We start from the raw sequence: 17,163 nt of genomic DNA, 5'->3' as shown, positions 1-17,163 counted from the left end.
TGCCTGAGAAATTTTAATCAGTCTTCAAATCCCTTGACAGGGAGATTAAAACAAAAAAAAAACCAAATGATCATACTCACTTTGATGAAGTTAGTATATCTAGCTTCCTGTTGGATACAGGTTCACTTCTGGAAAGCCTCTTGTGAGGTTAATGCCATTAGCGTCCTCAGCATCTTGATATGCCACTGGACATTTGGCTCCTTTGAGGATGCAAAGTTGTAGGGTAAAAAGTAAAGGTTTGAGGCCCAGTCCTGAGTAGTCACACAGGTCCCAGGATTCATTAGAGGAGAGAGTGCAAACTAGGCAGGAGGAGGACAAAGAAGAAAGAAGGAGGGGGAAATGAAGAAAGGGAAAGCAGAAGAAAGGGAGAAGTAAGGAGGAGAAGGAGGAAGGGAAGAAGGAAAAACAATTGGAAAGGGGAGAAAAGGATGAGGGGTCTATAGAAAGATAAAGAAAGGAAGGGATGGAGGGAGCACAAGGGCCAAAGAGAGAAAAGGAGGAAAGAGAGAGAGAAAAGGAGAAAGAAAGAGAAAGAAGAAAGTTAGAGGGAAAGAGGAAAGAAGGATGGGAACCAGGGAAGAAGACAGACAGACAGACCTACTAGTATTCCTTGATTTTCTTCTCAACAGACTTATTAAATTTTTTTTTCTGGTAGACATATGACTCAGGATTTTGTAAAGCAAATTGACTGAGAGTGGGCATCTCCTTACACACAAAGCATTCAGCCTACTTCCCACTCCAATGAAACCCTACCCTACCCCACTTCAAACCCAGGACCACACACTGTTAGCTTTTTGAAACTTTCCTTGAGCCTGCTTGTGGCTCCTTCCATGGAACAGAACAACCTGCCTCCTCTCAGTCTCCCTCCAGGTAGTAAAATCCTTCCAGGGGGAATCAAGCTATTCAAAATGCTACTGTACTAGAGATTGTATCAGGGACCTCCCAGCCTTCCAGTGCTTATTAGAATGAAATGCAGGCTCTCCAGCCAGGCAAGTCCAGTATGGCTGCACACACCATTGTTCCATGACATATACAATGAGCTTACCCCAAGTCTCAGTTTTCTCACTTTCAAAATGCCTGGTAACTAGTTGTAAAATAGGGACAAATGAGAAGAAGCAGATACACAGTCGGCCCTAAGGACTTCTTCCTTTAAATTCACCATCCCCTGTGGTCATGGCAGTGTAGTCCAGCTTAGGAAGGGCCTGGGCATCTCTGGACCATTACCAGCGATGCACAGCTCTTCCTTGGGAACTTCAGTTTGTGCTTCCTGGTAACAATTTCTTTTCTGTTTAGGCAGGATTATAAAGTACCAAAATCACCAGAGAAGAAATCCACAAACCTGATTTTAGAAGTGGCTTGGGTATGGGTGCAGGTGGAGAAAGACTCAATTTTCTTTAGAAGTGGGCCACTGGGAATGTAACCATGTTCCACTAAGTATTTGAATAACACAAATTGGACTTGGTTGTTGTTGTTGTTGTTGATGTTGGAGGGGGAGGTTAGAAAAAGGAGGGACAGACAGGGAAGACTGGGAAATGAATATGATCAGGATATATGAGGTAAAATGCGCAAGGAATCAATAAAAATACTATTTTGGAAAAAAAGAAAAAGTAGTTTCTTATGTGGCATCTGTGAGTTTTTCTCACAATCACTTATGCGATGACAAAGTTCAGAGCTATAAGCAGAGGCAGGTGATGGCCACTTGGGGATGTTTATTGGATTTGCAACTAACACAAAATGATTTAAAATATTTTGAAAATCATCTTTCCATCCATGAGGAAGGATTAAGTTGACATGTAGGTGTTTCAAATCAAGGCATGCAGGGGCTGGAAAGATGACCCAATCAATAAGAGCACCAGCTGGTCTTCCAGAAGGCCCGGGTTCTGTTCTCAGCACCCACACCATGGTTCACAAGCATCCACGACCCCAGTTCCAAGAGATCAATGTCCTCTTCCGATCTTCTCAGACACCAGGGTATGTGCAGTACACAAACATACATGCAGGCAAGACCTATACACGCAAACATATAAATAAGTAAATAAATACATAACAGTAAAGACTACTCACAGAAACTGGAGAGGCAAGGCCTCCAGCACTGACCCAGTGTGGTCTTCTCCAGAGGGCCAACTTGGAAGAACTGCATTTCTGGCTTTTTCATAGAGTTCAGTCTTAACCCTTGTAAGCATCAGCTCTGAGGTTCCTGTTGACTGAAGGACTGCACAGCCTCAACTTGCCTGAAGGAGAGAAGAGAAATGGGTACTCTACAGGATGATATCACTTGTTTTTAAGCTACCTGGGGGCTGCTTTTCTTAAGCATAGAATTGCATAAAGGAATTCTACAGGGCTGTAATTCTCCATATCAGGTTATTACAGTAGCACACTCTGCAAATGTATCTGATCCGTTTTTTAAGCTGTAGACACCGTGAACTATGACAGGATTCTCAGCCTTTTTGCCTTGGATACCTCCCACTTCCACCTCCTAGGAACCCAAGTGGTCCGCTTCCTTCCACTGAGAGGACCTCATGAAGGGATGTTCTGTGAAGAGCCACTCAACTCTGCTTTTGCTTTTACAGAAGACAAGATGTCACCAAGGATTTGGCCTTGAACTCACAACAATCCTCCTGCTTCAGCCTCTTGAAGGCCTTGCCAGGCTTTCCATTGGCTCGTTCTAGCCTCTCTCCCTCTTTTTAGAGCTTCCAGGTCTTGTCTCTGTTCGGTTTTTCATGTTTAATATGCAGTGTGTCAGCCACTCGAATTCTATTTGAAAAAAAATGAAGCTCCCTGCCAAGATAATTCCTCCTTAGGCAGCTACCTCAGGACTTTCCGAGAAGAGGAGATTCCTCTGGCCCTTCTTCAGAACCCTATTGTCTCAATCCTGAGCATAACCAGAATGCAGGAAGCCTTTAAGGTGAGAAGAGGTTGGGCCTAGACCATAGAGGCTTGGGAAAGGTAGCGTGGGGTTAGACATGTGATCACCTGTGTCTTCATCATGTTGTTGACTTTGCCATTGTCATTGCTACTGCTAGCTGAGAACAGAGGTCAGGATTCTGCATTTATAAGCAACAACCAGATGGTGTCCATGTTGCTAGTGGAAGGCCACATTTTAACTTGAAGGGCTTATTTCAAGGCAGGGAGGAACTACACAATAGGTCAGGGGACTCGCAGCCTCAAGGATTGGGGGTTGGGACCCCTACAAGGTGCATCTATTTACTGCTTGATCGATGGCCCTGGGCAACCGGGCTTCCTGCCTGCTGCTCTGGCAGGAGCCTGGCTTTGTCAGACGGCTGACATGCCAGGGGAAGCCTGGCCAGCCGCCAGCTCTGCCGTTCACAGCCTCTTTCTTCCCCCTGGCTCCTTCTGCATGCAGAGGTGCCAAGGTTCATGGAACACCTGGCCTCTCACACCTGCAGCCACAGCGCCTGCTGCCTGCTGAGGAGTACCTGCTGGCTCTGGCCAGCAAGGATAAGGTGGCACCGCAGGTGGCTAGGCCGACACTTAGGATGGCAGAATGGGCCAGGGAGGAGGCAGCTGCAGAAGCAAAACCATAATGCAGCGGCAGAAGCCTAATCCACCAGGGACTCTGGAGAGCCTCAGAGCAGGCAGGTGGCTCTGGAGTCCAGCGAGTCCTTTCCTAGTGCCTTGGCTGAACGGGCAGCTGGCTAATGCAGGGCCACCCTTGCTGGGTGTGTGTGTGTGTGAAACAGACAGAGGCTGCTAGGAACTCCCAGTGGAGTCTTTGCAAGATGCATTCGCATTCAGTCTTCACCTAAATCAACATCACCCTACTGGCTCTGCTAAAGTGAAACCTGCTTGTCTGACTCTCAAATAATGGCAGTGTGGGGCTGCCTGTTGAAAGTGCAGATAAATCATTTTTCCTCATTAAAATGAGAGTCCTCATTTAGATATATATTTTTTTCTCTCTATAGTGCTGTCATGCCAGCAATCCCTGAGATAGAAAGGTGGTGATGCATGTGTGAACGTTGGCATGAAGATTTGCCCTTGAGCAGTAACTCGAGGCTGTAGTGGAAACAGGCTTTTGCACTTCATTCTAATGAAGTCACGTTGTTTTCCTGCACTGAGATGTGCACTCAGAGACATGTGTCTCTGCAATATGTCATGTGTGTATTTCTTGATCTTACAGTATGGTATGGTCTACACAGGTCCCGTGGCACACTCTCTTGAGAATTAACCGAAGCAGCCCCTCAGCCTCATTGTCCACGAATACCCAGGTCATCTGAGCCCTAAGGAAAGAACTTGAAGTGTGTGAGATTTACCATCCGTGGTAAATGTTGATTCTTCAGGCAATGTCTATGCTGGAGAGATCACTCAGTAAGTAAAACTATTTGCTCAAAAGCATCGGGGCCTGAGTTCAAATCTCCAGAATCAAGATAAAAGTAGACACTATATGGCATTAGTAGGAGGATTAGCGGGAGGCAGAGACAAGAGAATCCCAGAAGCCAGTGGGCCAACTACTTGGGTGTACACATCTGTGGACAACAACAAAAATGCTTGTCTCAAACAAAACAGAAGCTGAGGACCAAGAGCCAAGGTTGTCCTCTGCCCTATATATTCATGTGCCTATAGTTAACACACATGTGAACACAACACACATGAATACAGTAGCACACACACAGCACAGGAGCACATACTGCACATGGGCACACACACATACATACAATAACGCATACACACAAATTACACACAGGAACATAGCACATACACACAGTAGCACACAACACATATGTGGGAGTACATACACACAATAGCACACATATAGGAGCATCCATGTACACACACAGGAGCACACACAGTACAGGAACACACACATGCAGGATCACATACACAGGTGCAGACACATTCACTATACACAGTAGCACACCTTTCAACTCTTTCTCTGCCTGTCTTTGTCACACATTTGCCTGTGGTCTCCTGTGTGTGTGTGTGTGTGTGTGTGTGTGTGTGTGTGTGTGTGTGTGTGTGTGTGTATAAATAAAATGTACAGACAAGAGGAAGCATACAGATGGAAGCATACAGATACATGTATCACGGAGTTTAGCCTAATTAAAAGATCTTTTGAAGTGCAGCCCTGCATCTCCATGCCAGGTCAGACATCACAACACTATTCCAAGGAGTTGTCAGCTTAGTCCCTAGATCAGCAAGGAGAAAGCTAAGGCTTTTATCCTTCCTACTCTGTAGGTGGGGAGGAGACACAAAAGCAATTATGTGACCTTCCCAGGGTCAGCCACAGCAACAACTGATGATGTAATTAGATGCTACTTGGCTTTGGCTGTGTTCTTGTTCTTCGTTAGGATTCAGGTTGTGAGAAAGATGCTAGGATGAGTGAGGACTGGCTCTGTTCTGTGTGATGATGACTTCAGGGAGGAGTGAGGATGACCAGGCATGTTTCTCTTCTATGAGTGTGTCACTGCCTGACACAGTACAAAGCACTCAGAACTCACCAAGAAGTATGCAAGCTTTGGCTCCACTGGGCCACATAGTCATACTCAAAAACCAGGAAATCCAGTTAAAAAGAATATTGTGTTCAGACATGCAGGCCTTGTGTCTGATTTAGAAAATGGACACATTAGACACAGAATGGTATCCCAGTGTCGGTTTGGAGACTTTTTTCCTTCCTTCCTCCTTCCTTCCTTCCTTCCTTCCTTCCTTCCTTCCTTCCTTCCTTCCTTCCTTCCTTCCTTCCTTCCTTCCTTCCTCCCTTCCTCCCTTCCTCCCTTCCTCCCTTCCTCCCTTCCTCCCTTCCTCCTTTCCCTTCTTTCCAACAAGATCTTGATATGTAGCTTTGGCTTGCCTAGAACTCATTATGTAAACCAGATTTGCCTCAAATTCACAGAGATCTACCTGCCTCTTGAATAAAGGGGTAAAAGGTGTGTGCCACCACATCTGACTTGAGAGATCTTTCCTGGATCTACAGAGCCAAGGACAATCTTAAGCTTTTGGACATCCTCCTTGACTTTACCTTAAGAGATGCAGGTTGTTTTATTATTTTTTTAAGTGTGTGTGTGCCTATGATTATATGCACCTGAGTGCAGGTGTTTCTGGAAGCCAGAAAAGAATATTGAAGATAAAGCTATAAGGGGTTGTGAGCTGGGAGATGAACCCAGGTCTGCAAGCAGTAAAATCTTTTATCTGCTTAGCCAGCCCACTAGTCTCCTTATCAATATAATTCCATTAAGAGTCAATCTTACTTGCAATGGCTCTCTTTTCACTAAGTCAGTGTAATGAAATTTGTTCAAGAATCTAGATTATTTAATGAAAGGGGATATTTTTTACATTCTGAGGAGAAACAACAACCAGGTTCATGAGTTGCAAACACATGTTTATGTATCATGGATGGCTCTTTCCAGCTGGGTGAATCAATATCTTTCTTTCTTGCTTGCTTGCTTGCTTGCTTACTTTTATTCATCCATCCATTCATTCATTCATTCATTCTAAGCTAGTTAAACATCTGTGCTATTCTAGTCAGTTTGTTCAGGGTTTTAATGATGAGAAGGCCTCCTACTTTAGCTCAATGTCTATTTAGTGGTTGTATTAGTTGGGGTCCTCAAGAGGAACAAAACTGCTGGAATGATTCTGCATATATCAAAATTGGATTTATTAAAGTAGCTCACAGGCTATGGTCCATCATCCAGTGATGGCTATCAGGAGATGGCCATCAAAAAGGCCAAGCATCTGATAACTGTTTAGTCCTTGAGTCCGGATGTCTCAGTTGGTCTTCATTCTAAGTCTTTAGACAGAGATAAACCTTAGGAGCCATTGAGATGACTCTGTTGGTAAACACACCATGTAAACCTGAAGACCTGAGTTCAATCTTCAGAACCCATGTTAGCATGGAAGGAGAGTACAGACTCCACATATGTGTCCTCTGACTCCCTATGCATGCTATGGCACTCTAGAACCCATACCCATCGAACACACATAGTAATAATCACAAAATTATTGTTGTTGTTGCTGTTGTTGTAAGATCCAGTTAAATCAGATGTCCCAGTTTACACCCTCACAACTCTTCTCAGCTTCTGTGGAAGGGGAGAACAGAAAGTCAGACGTGGAGAAAAGTGACGTTTTGCAAAGCTTGGCATTGTGTTATGTTTTGTAGACCCCTAAGTTTAGTTGAAGGAAAAAGCTACCACTGAAGGCCTAGTTTTCCTAGAAGAGGCCTTCCTTCATTTCTTCTCTTCTTTATGTATTGTCTCCCGCTGACTGGCAGTCTGTGATGTAGCTGATGGTGCAGAACTCTACCATCAGCATAAACAATGTGAATGAAAACGTGGGGTACCAGCCAAGTGCCTATTCAGCCTGCTGTGTACCTGCAGATGCTGCCTGATGGGACACAGACCCCAGAGGCACCACTGACTATGTAGCCATCACTCGCATCTAGAATCCCATACCACTGGAAGTTTATGGCTGAACTTCAGCTAGGCTCCTAACCACTCAAGAACATTTTCCCTAAGGTGAGACAGCAGGATGGACTTCCGTGGTACATCTCCTTGCTTTCTACTCCCTAGATAAATTAGAAAACCGATTCCCTATGCAGCACAAACAAATCCAGAGGAAATGTCCCAAACCCCACTATTCCTAGATTCATCTCCTGTTACCCAGTGCTACAGCACATGTCTGTGATGCTATTTTATAATCATAATGTTTAAAAATAATGTTATGGATGATATGAGTCTCACAGAACCCTTAGACACAGGTACAAAGTATTCAGCCATTTGGACAACATAGAAACAAAGATGTCCCCTAGGGACTGCATGCCTGGTCCTCAGTCCTGAGATTTAACAATTGGAGACTCTGAGTCACAATGTTAAAGCTTTTGGCTGGATTTTTCTGGGCTAATTGTCCTACAGTAGACCTTATGCTTCAGAGTGCAGCATGTATCAAAGTGTCAACAGCTTTTGGTTGATAGCACATCCTGGAAAGCAGAGCCTACATCCCTAAGTATGTCCACACAACTAGTAAAGAGTATTGCAGAGGGAATGAGATGTGGGCTCATCTGCACAGGGCAGCAGGCAGCTAATTGATTACAAAGTGTCTTCAGACTTCAGGCTGAGAATTTCTTAGCATGGGAGAGTTTTCATGGCTCTGGTTTGCTCTTCTGGAAGATATACGTAGATTTAGATGCTATCTGTTTCAGTGGGGGAGGAGAGATATGTGTATATACATATATACAATCTTACACGTGTTTCGACTTCAGTATGTTGTACAAGCAGTTCTCAGACCATTTTGGTACGGGACATAGTATTATTCTATAGAATTGTTGTGATTAGCATTGACACAATAAACTTCCCCTGAGGTGGCTGAGCAAGGAAATACATGCCCAGGAAATACTGCAAATGCCTTTCCTTTTATACCCTAGATCTTATTCTTCACAGTTAGATCCAAAATTAGACACCCAGCATTATACTTGTGCAGCCATTCATTCACCCAGAATGCTATTAAATACCCTCTTGTCCTCTGCCTGCAAGAGGTTAAATATAGGCATACCATATGCATTTAGGAACATCACATTTAAATCCTGAGGAAAATACCAAATATGCATGGGTAAAGGATATACTTCCCCACAGGACAGAATGAGAGAACTGAAAAACAAACAAAACAAAACAAAACAAAACAAAACAAAACAAAACAAAACAAAACAGAACACCATTAGTATGAGAAGATCTATTGCCTCCCTAAGGTCAGGATTTCTGTATTAACTCACTGGTCTGCCTTATTGCCTGGTCCAGGGAAGCAGGGCAGAGCATCTATGGGTACCAGCTTCCCTGCCCTCATGCTCTATCCTATTTATAGAAGCATCCACCCACTACAGAGCATAACACTTGCTTTGTGTTCTCTTCAAACACCCTCACATTTATAATTACGTGTACAAATACACAGACTTGTGCAGATTTGTATAGTCTTAGGGGCTCCCAGAGCCTTGTTTTATAAGGAGAAATCACTGGGTTAAACTTATCCTTCAGAGAAAGAAAATAAAGGTGCAGCAGTAGAAAAAATACATCAGTGGTGACACACGAAACATCTTGTGGTGCACTCAATTCTCCATGCCAGAAAGAAAGAGAGGGAGAGGGAAGGAGGAAGGGAGGGAAGAAGGGAGAGAGAGAGAGAGAGAGAGAGAGAGAGAGAAGTCATGCACCACTAACAATAACAAAAACCAGCTGGGATCAATTCACAATAACACTGGTGAGATACTGAGAGCACCAAACTAAGTCCCGTGGGAAAATACAGTTTCAGCCAAGTTCAAGGTAAAGGACAACCAGTAAGTAGGTCTTGGGCAGTGTGCTATGCCTGTGAGAGAGGGGGAAAAAGAATATCCCCCAGGGACAGGGGAAGCACTCACCTCCTTGGTAGGGCCAATGGAAAATGATGCTCCTCCTTCAAAGGAGCCCAATGAAAGCAATGACTTCTCCACTGGACGCCATGTTCCAGGGATTCCACCCCTAACACCTGTGCTCACAGTGTCTGCAAACTGAAATTCACACCAATTGTCTTCCATTTTTGTCTCCTTTTCCTGCCTCCAAAATTCACTAGGGAGCTGGGCAAGAGGAACTTCATTGTATGGAAGTATCTCAGGCCTGAAACAGATCTTTATAAATAACTGAGAGGAACTTCCTGCATAGTCCTCCGGCTCCAGGCACATCCCTGGCATCCATGATCCTGACTTGGGTGGGGCCAACTATGTAGATTTGATCTCTGGAGAAACTGGAGTGTCAACATGATGATAGTTGGAACTAAGGTACACATGCAGTGACTAAGGACTGACACAACACTAAGTTCTTCCTGCAATGAGGAATGGTTGGAAGATAGGATTTCCTAAACCAGGTGCTGGATCAGAGAGACAGTTGGGTAGGTCAAGCATTTGCCACACAATCTTAGAGTCAACGTTTGGATCCCCAGAACCCACATAATACTGGATACAGTAGCATGCATCTATAACTCCAGCAATCCTACTGTGAGATGAGAGGTAGAGACAGCAGAGTCCCAGAAGCTCCTATGTTGGCTAACCTCAGTGATGAACAACAAAGAGGTTATGTTTCAAGCAAGGTAGTGAGAACTCACACCTGAGATCATCCTCTGACTTCCATGTGTGTGCAGTGACACACACACTTGCACACATAAAGAGTGCAGGCACAGAGAGATTTTAAAAAAAAGTTAGAATAAAAAGGCTGAGTCCTTGCCCATAGTCCTCAGAGGAAAGAGCAAGAAGAGGCCATGGTACAAGTGTGCACTTTGGCCTGAGTGACACGGAAATTGTTTTTTCAGTTCTCATCAAACTTTTCCCTAAGACCCCAAACCTCCCAAATGACACTATAACGCCTATGCTCTTTGAAGCTGTGACAACTAGACATAGTGATGCTGATTTCCTCTGTGCTAACAGGACCTTCCCATATCAATGCCTACACTCACAAAGATGGCTGGAGTGGCTAAGCAGAAATTCTTGCAAAACATTTTACTAGAGGACAGTGCTGCAGGGTTTACTCTTCTATCTCTGGATAGGTTACTGGGGTGGGGGTGGGAGGTTACTACAGCAATGGAAGCAATGGGAATGTAAACTAGTCCAGCCACTGTGGAAGTTGGTGTGCCCATGTCTCAAAGAACCTGATACAGATCTATCATATGATGCAGCACCCTAGTTGGCTTTCTGTTGATGTGATGAAATGTCCCCCAAAAGAAACTTGAAGAGGAAAGGGTTTGTTTCATCTTACTGGTGACAGCATACCATCAAAGGAAGCCAAGGCAGACACTCAAGCAGAGGCTGTGTAACAGCAGTGCCTAATGCTTGTTTTTAAGCTTCTGTTCAGCTTGCTTTTTCATAAAGCCTAGGGCTACCTGTCTAGAGATGGTATTACCCACAGAGGGGTAGTGGGCTCCTACATCAATTAGCAATCAAGAAAGTGCCTTATAGAAATGCTGCCATGTCAATCTAATGGAGGAAATTCTTCAAGGTTTCCTCTTCCCAGAAGTGCTGTTAACAAGTGAAACTATACAAGCCAACAAGAGCCTTTTAGACATTTACCCTGAAGACTCAAAGTCAATGTACCACAGAGATCCTTGCACATCAATGTTTAACTATAGAACTGTCCAACACATGGGCTATGGACCTGCCTAGGTGTCTATCAATAAAGAGGTGGATAAAGAAAATGTGGTGTATACACACCAAAGGTTTTTTTTTTTTTTTGGCAGTAGATGGATTATTTCATTTGCAGGAAAACAGATGCAACTAGAGATCATATTAAGCAAAATAACTCAGAAACAAGAGTATGGTGTGTTTTCTCTCATAGGTACATCCTAGAAGCTGCACTGGTTAGGTCTTTGTCAATTTTACATAGGCTAACGTAATCTGGAGAAAACTGAGGTATCAATAAGATGGTTGCTGGATTGAAGACACATGCAAAGATTAGCATGGAGGGAACTTCAATTAAAGAACTTCTTCTGTCAGATTATTCTAGAACTTGGACAATAAGAACTATCTCATCTCCAAGCCTTGAAAACTAGAAACCTAATCAAGCTGGAGGTAGAGCAGATTCCTTATAGCTTAAGAGTTGGGGTGGTCTAGGTCTCTAGGTCTTTGTGCCTTTGACTTTTAAACAGTTGTGTTCTCCCACATCTCTTCCTATCAGATTCCTTCCATGTATATCTCCGTGTGTCCAAATTCCTTCAGTCCCATTGGACTTGACTCACAAAATGATCTTACAACTCACCACCAGCATATGAGGTCACCTTCTGAGAGTGCAAATGGCAGCATTGTTGTTGTGGAGGGGCAAGACTCCATCCCTCACTGTTCTTGGTCTCATGGCAAAGGTTCATTTCCTCTTCACATGCTTGATACACAGACCCACCTCATCCTAGCATGTCAGGTGTCTTCACAGGTGCAGAATTGCCTCCACATCCAGATTTTTCACCTGTCTGTCTAGATCAGATTCAGATACACTCAAGGCACACGTGATCTTTTAAGCAATACTGCCCTTCAGTGCAGAATCTGTGCACCCAAACATGTTACCTATCCCTAAATAGCACTATGGGATGGGCCTGGAATGGAAATTTCATTCCAAAAGGAGCCGTCACGAGGACAAGTAGAAGTAAACTCCACTATTAGGCAATGAGAATTTTCACTTGAACTTGAATGTCTCCAGGTCTCTCCTTTCTACTTTAATCTTCCTTCGCCAACCACAAAGGTTTGGCCTATAGCTACTCTTGAACTGATAGTGTTTTTGATCCCAACTCAAGAGGAAATGGATAAAGGTGAGTCCCCATGGAGAAAAGAAACACAACTTCACCTGGAGATAGAATGACTGGGTCTGTCTAGAGCTGGCCTGAAGGACAGTTAACAGAGTAGACAGCAGAGGGTGGTGAGCAAGGACCTAAATCAAATTAACAGAGAGGAAAGAGACCATAGTACAGCCCTTTTAAGGGGTCGAGTAGGGAATTCTGTGTAATAAGTGTGCCGTTGTAGACATGCGAACCAAGCTACTATGAAGAGCTTCAGGGATCCCCACTATAGGAATGAGGCCCATGCTGCTGTGGGTTTGTACTTCCAGCCACTTAGCCATCACTACTCCTGGTTAGAGATACTCAACACAAGTGAACTGAACTTCAACCTGGGTTCTGAGGAGCATTGGGGCCCCATTCTCTTCCTAGCAACTCAAATTTGCTGGTCTAGGAGTCAGAAAGAGGTAGCATAGATAGGAGCCAGTGCTAGAACCCAGCAGAGGTGGAGGGGTGGAGCCTGCCTGTCACGGGGATTCCAGAGAAATAAATGTTTGCCACATCTAAGTGGGACAGAAGTTGAAGCAGTAAACAACATTCAAACACCAATGCCACAATTAGGTAGCCCTGTCCGAAAACATGCAATATCCATGATGCAGAGAATGTCACAAAAATAATGCTTCCTCCTTACAATTTAATTAGAATATTTTTCCTAGTATTAAAAGTATGAAATTAAAAAAAAGTATGAAATACTAAAGACAGGAATTGGGGCCATCAAGATGGCTCAATGTGTAAAGGCACTTGCTGCTAAGTTTGAGAATCTGAGTTCAAGCCTCTAATCCCACATGGTAGGAGAAGAGCAGACCACCAAAAGTTGTTTTCTGGCGTTGTATAGCCACAGCAAACAAATAAATGTAAGAAAATAAAAAATAAAAAAGTCTTACTAGCTCATAGACTTTATTTAACAATTCAGACAGGAGTGACCTCGGAAACATCTCATGATGGTCTCCCCCCAAACTGTCTCTTTTTCCCTCTGTACACAGTAGCCTAAGGTGACAAGAGATCAACCCCCTTGCTGTCTTCCTTCCTCTGCCCCTCAGCCAGCAAATGTTTTTGTCATCCTTGGTACAGCAATGTATAGCTTCCCACCCATAGCAAGAAGCGCCTTCTCTCTGCAAGTAAGCCACCTAGTCCAAGGGCAGTACAAGGCCACTTCTTTTCCAGTGTCCGTGCCCCGTCTTGGTCTTTACCCACAATGACACACTCACTGCTAAGAGCACAGACTCTTTTGCTGTCTGAAGAATGACTGAGTGAATAGAATTCAGGCTTAAAGAAATCTGGTCTGGTGAACTTCAGTTTATGCCTTCAAAGCTGTTTCTTTATGAGTTCCACTTGTGCACACACAGGCCACCCGTGCTCTCACACACAATCACAGTCACAATCATGTTCAAAAGTATGTGTATTTTCTTTCATACACAATGCAAAGACACTGTGTCAAAAGGAGATCCGTGCTCAAGGACCACATTCCTGGGAGGGGGATCAGCCCTCTAAGGTCCCTCATAGACTCTGGCTCTGAGGTTTGCCTAGCCTGCCTCTCCATCCCCAAGGAAGAATTAGCATAATATGCAGGGGCCCTCTTCCCTCCCCACTCCTTTAGCTCAGAGGCCCTCCTTTTGGGAGCATACTAGGCCTTACAAACTTCAGCAACTTAAGAGAATGCTTTCATTATGAAGTACTATATTACAACAGCATCACCAAGACACACACGTTTAGGAGACACTCCCCCTTCTCAGCCTCTTAATACAAACATTACCAATTTAACTTCTTATGTGTTAACCAAACCCCTGAGGTGGTCAGTAAAAGTCTCTCCCCAATCTATTTTATACACACACATGTATCCCTTCCCCCTCCTCCTGCACCCTCCCCCACCACACTTGCACAAGGTATTTGCAGTAGATCTACTCACCACGCCCAACCTTGTTGGGAGCAGCCAGGATGTCCTCAGGATGTCCTGAGGCTGTGCCACATCCAGACAGCAGAGAACCAGTGGGTGTGAAAATGCAAACACTAATGGCCTTATCTACAGCTTGCTGTGTGAAAAGAGCTGGCTTGAAAATGCTGTGCACTATGTAGTTCCCCTACATGATATCCATAGAGTGGGGTGTGTGTGTATGTGTGTGTGTGTGTGTGTGTGTGTGTGTGTGTGTGTGTGTGTGTGTGTGTATGCATGTGTGTGCATGCAATGTGTGAATGCCTGCCTGTGTGTATGTGTATTTGAATATATATGTGTATATACATACATGTGTGTGTGCATACAAATGTGTTTATGTGCCTGTATATACATGCCTGTGGGGGGTGGGAGGAAGAACAGAGCAGAGAGACTTGTATTTACAGTCCTTCAGTCAGATCTTACATCTATAGTATAATCTGTGAGAAGCCTTAGCCTTTCAGCATGTGTGAACATGAGGATCAGGTGAAGAGTCCGAAGCGGCTTCTCAGTCTCATTCTGTTCAAGTGTGGTGTGCATACACACTCAGTGCTTGTGTTCGTGTTGTACCCAAGGTAGAGGGAGTCCAATCTATGTCCACAGACACCTCTGAGGGACATTTGTAAGGACACAGCCACAACAGAACAACTTGTTTAGGGAGAAAAGATGAAGGAAAAAAGAAGGTCAATGTACTGGTTAGTTTATTTGTTTTAAAAGACTGAGAAGGGGGAAGTGACTTCATGTTTCCATTAGTTAAATGAGTCAACTGTTTAACCAGGAATGATTGTAAGATTTATCTGTATAATCAATTACGTTTTTGAGAAGAAAAGGAATATTTTATATTTATTCTGATGTTTTAAACTTTAAATGATTTTGTAAAATATCTTTTATATGTTAGTATTCGTGCTAAAAGAGAAAGATAAGTTATAATTATAAAAGTATAGTCATGGGGGGCCCAGACAAATGTGACCATTAAGACTCTGAGAGTTAATTATGTACTCAGCAATGTGTATCCCTAACAGGAAAACCACATACCTCAGCCATGGGCAGAGAAAGGAAGTGTGTATTGGATATGAAATGGAGTGTACCTGGATTACACTCTGTAGTTCAAAAAACAGCAGAAACATTTTCATTTTACCAAATAAAAGATAAAAACTACTAAAGGCTAAGTAATTCTTAGTCAACAGTCCTTTCAGTAGTTTACTCCTGCTGTTGTTAATAATCTGATTTTTCTTTTAGAAAAGTGTATGCTGTTCCTGTAAGCATCGTGTAGGGCTTCAAACACATTCCCTTTCTTCTTTCTTTTTAAAAGAAAAGTTAGACTTAGATTTTTCTCTTAGGAAAGAATAAAGTGTATACAATATAATTAGAAAAATAAAAGATGTTTACAGATTTTTCTAATCTTTTTTTCTTTCATTCCCAGTCCTTGAATAACTAGGGATGACAAAAAAAAAAAAAAAAAAAAAAAAAAAAAACCTGTGGGTAGACCACTATTATAGAATATCAATCTACCTGATCTTTTGTGAAAGCCTTCCTAAATGAGAAGACAGCAAGACTTGCTCTCAAGCCTGCTCCTCCAGCTGCCTTCCGGAACCCCCAATCTCTGCAACTGTTTACTAAAGGACCCAGCAAGGCCTCTGGACTCCCACAGCAAAATGCAGCCCTCTTATTTGGGATCCTCTTTCTCCAACAAATGACTCTTTAATCTTTGAACACAAGTTCTGTGTGATTTTGACTGGTATCCGCCACCCCCAGGAGCGCTACTGCCCTCTGGGAAAACACACACACACACACACACACACACACACACACACACACACACACACACACACACACTGACTCTGTCTGCCTCTCCTGAGGTCATTCATCTTCTGAAGCTGTGCACAATTTCATATCAGGAACGTAGCAAAACTAGGTGCAGAATTTAAACTGCCAAAGATTTTCAAACACGTTTTCTGTTACTGTATAATAAGATGGCAGATGGTCACAAGAGGTAGCTCTTGAGGTGAAATGAGTTCGAGACTAGCCTGAGGTGTGTAGAGTAAGATCCTGTCTCTAAACAAAACAAACCAACAACCGAAACAGGCCAGAGAGGGATGTGGAAGGGGAGATGCCAAGAAAATAAAAGAAATAATAAGAATGACAGTATATACCCCCATGCCTGACAATTGGAAGCTGAGATGAAATAGCTCCCTGTATTTAGAGTGTAGATTTCCCTTGTGATGGGGACTCGCTGGCCCCACCCCACCCTTGCCTGATGTCCCCATTGCTGGGAAATCAGGCAGCTAAGAGGAAAACAAGAGAGAATGTCTGGTTTGCCTCAAAGATGGATTTTTACACTCCACATGGGTTTTTCTACATCTCCAGACATCAGGTTAACCAGTATGTAAATTTTTTAGGTTCCAATAGCCTTAAACATTAAAATAAAATGCCAACATTATTAAGACTGAGGTTAACTTCAATAATACACGTGCTTGGATCGGTGCTTTTCTTTGGGGTGAATACGATAAGGGTGAAATACAGGGACCCCTCCCCCCTTTTTAAAAATAAAATGGCCTATGAAGACCTGGCACCATTCTATGTCCGGAGTGGGGATGTGTGGGAGATGAGAAGTGTAGTACCCTGTGCAGTACACCAACCTGAAAGGAAATATGTTTAGATAATTCCACTAGTCCCGGGCGGCCGATTTCTCGGGTGAGCAACTCCGGGTGGGGTGAGGGGCTGTAGATCTTAAGAACCAGCCCCCAGAACTGACAGTGGGTAGGTATGAGGAAAACAGGGTGAGCAGCCACGTTAAACAGAAAGCAGAAAGGCTTCGTTTCATTGTCCTCAGAAGAGCCATAGGTGGGTAAGAGACAACACAAAGAGAAGCGAGTTTCCAAGGAGCCCGGCAAAACCAGTAGGCAGGAGCCACCGCTCCAGCGGCAGCCTTAGCAGGCAAATAAGAAATATCTTCG

At 43.7% G+C, this 17,163-nt stretch overlaps 1 long non-coding RNA gene across 1 annotated transcript; it reads right to left on the bottom strand.

Annotated features, from left to right (window-relative positions):
* Window positions 1–1,692: 1,692 nt before the first annotated feature.
* Gm30855 lies at window positions 1,693–15,620 on the bottom strand. The gene is made up of 3 exons (XR_381385.4): window positions 9,353–15,620; window positions 2,098–2,231; window positions 1,693–2,007 (listed from the first exon to the last, which is right to left on the bottom strand). It is a non-coding gene; the product is annotated as a predicted gene, 30855 (long non-coding RNA).
* Window positions 15,621–17,163: the final 1,543 nt, after the last annotated feature.

This window comes from Mus musculus, chromosome 12, assembly GCF_000001635.26.
Source record: "Mus musculus strain C57BL/6J chromosome 12, GRCm38.p6 C57BL/6J".
Classification (NCBI taxonomy): Eukaryota; Metazoa; Chordata; class Mammalia; order Rodentia; family Muridae; genus Mus; species Mus musculus.
The sequence above is the reverse complement of the archived record's forward strand: the minus strand, read 5'-3'. Positions and strand labels throughout refer to the sequence as shown.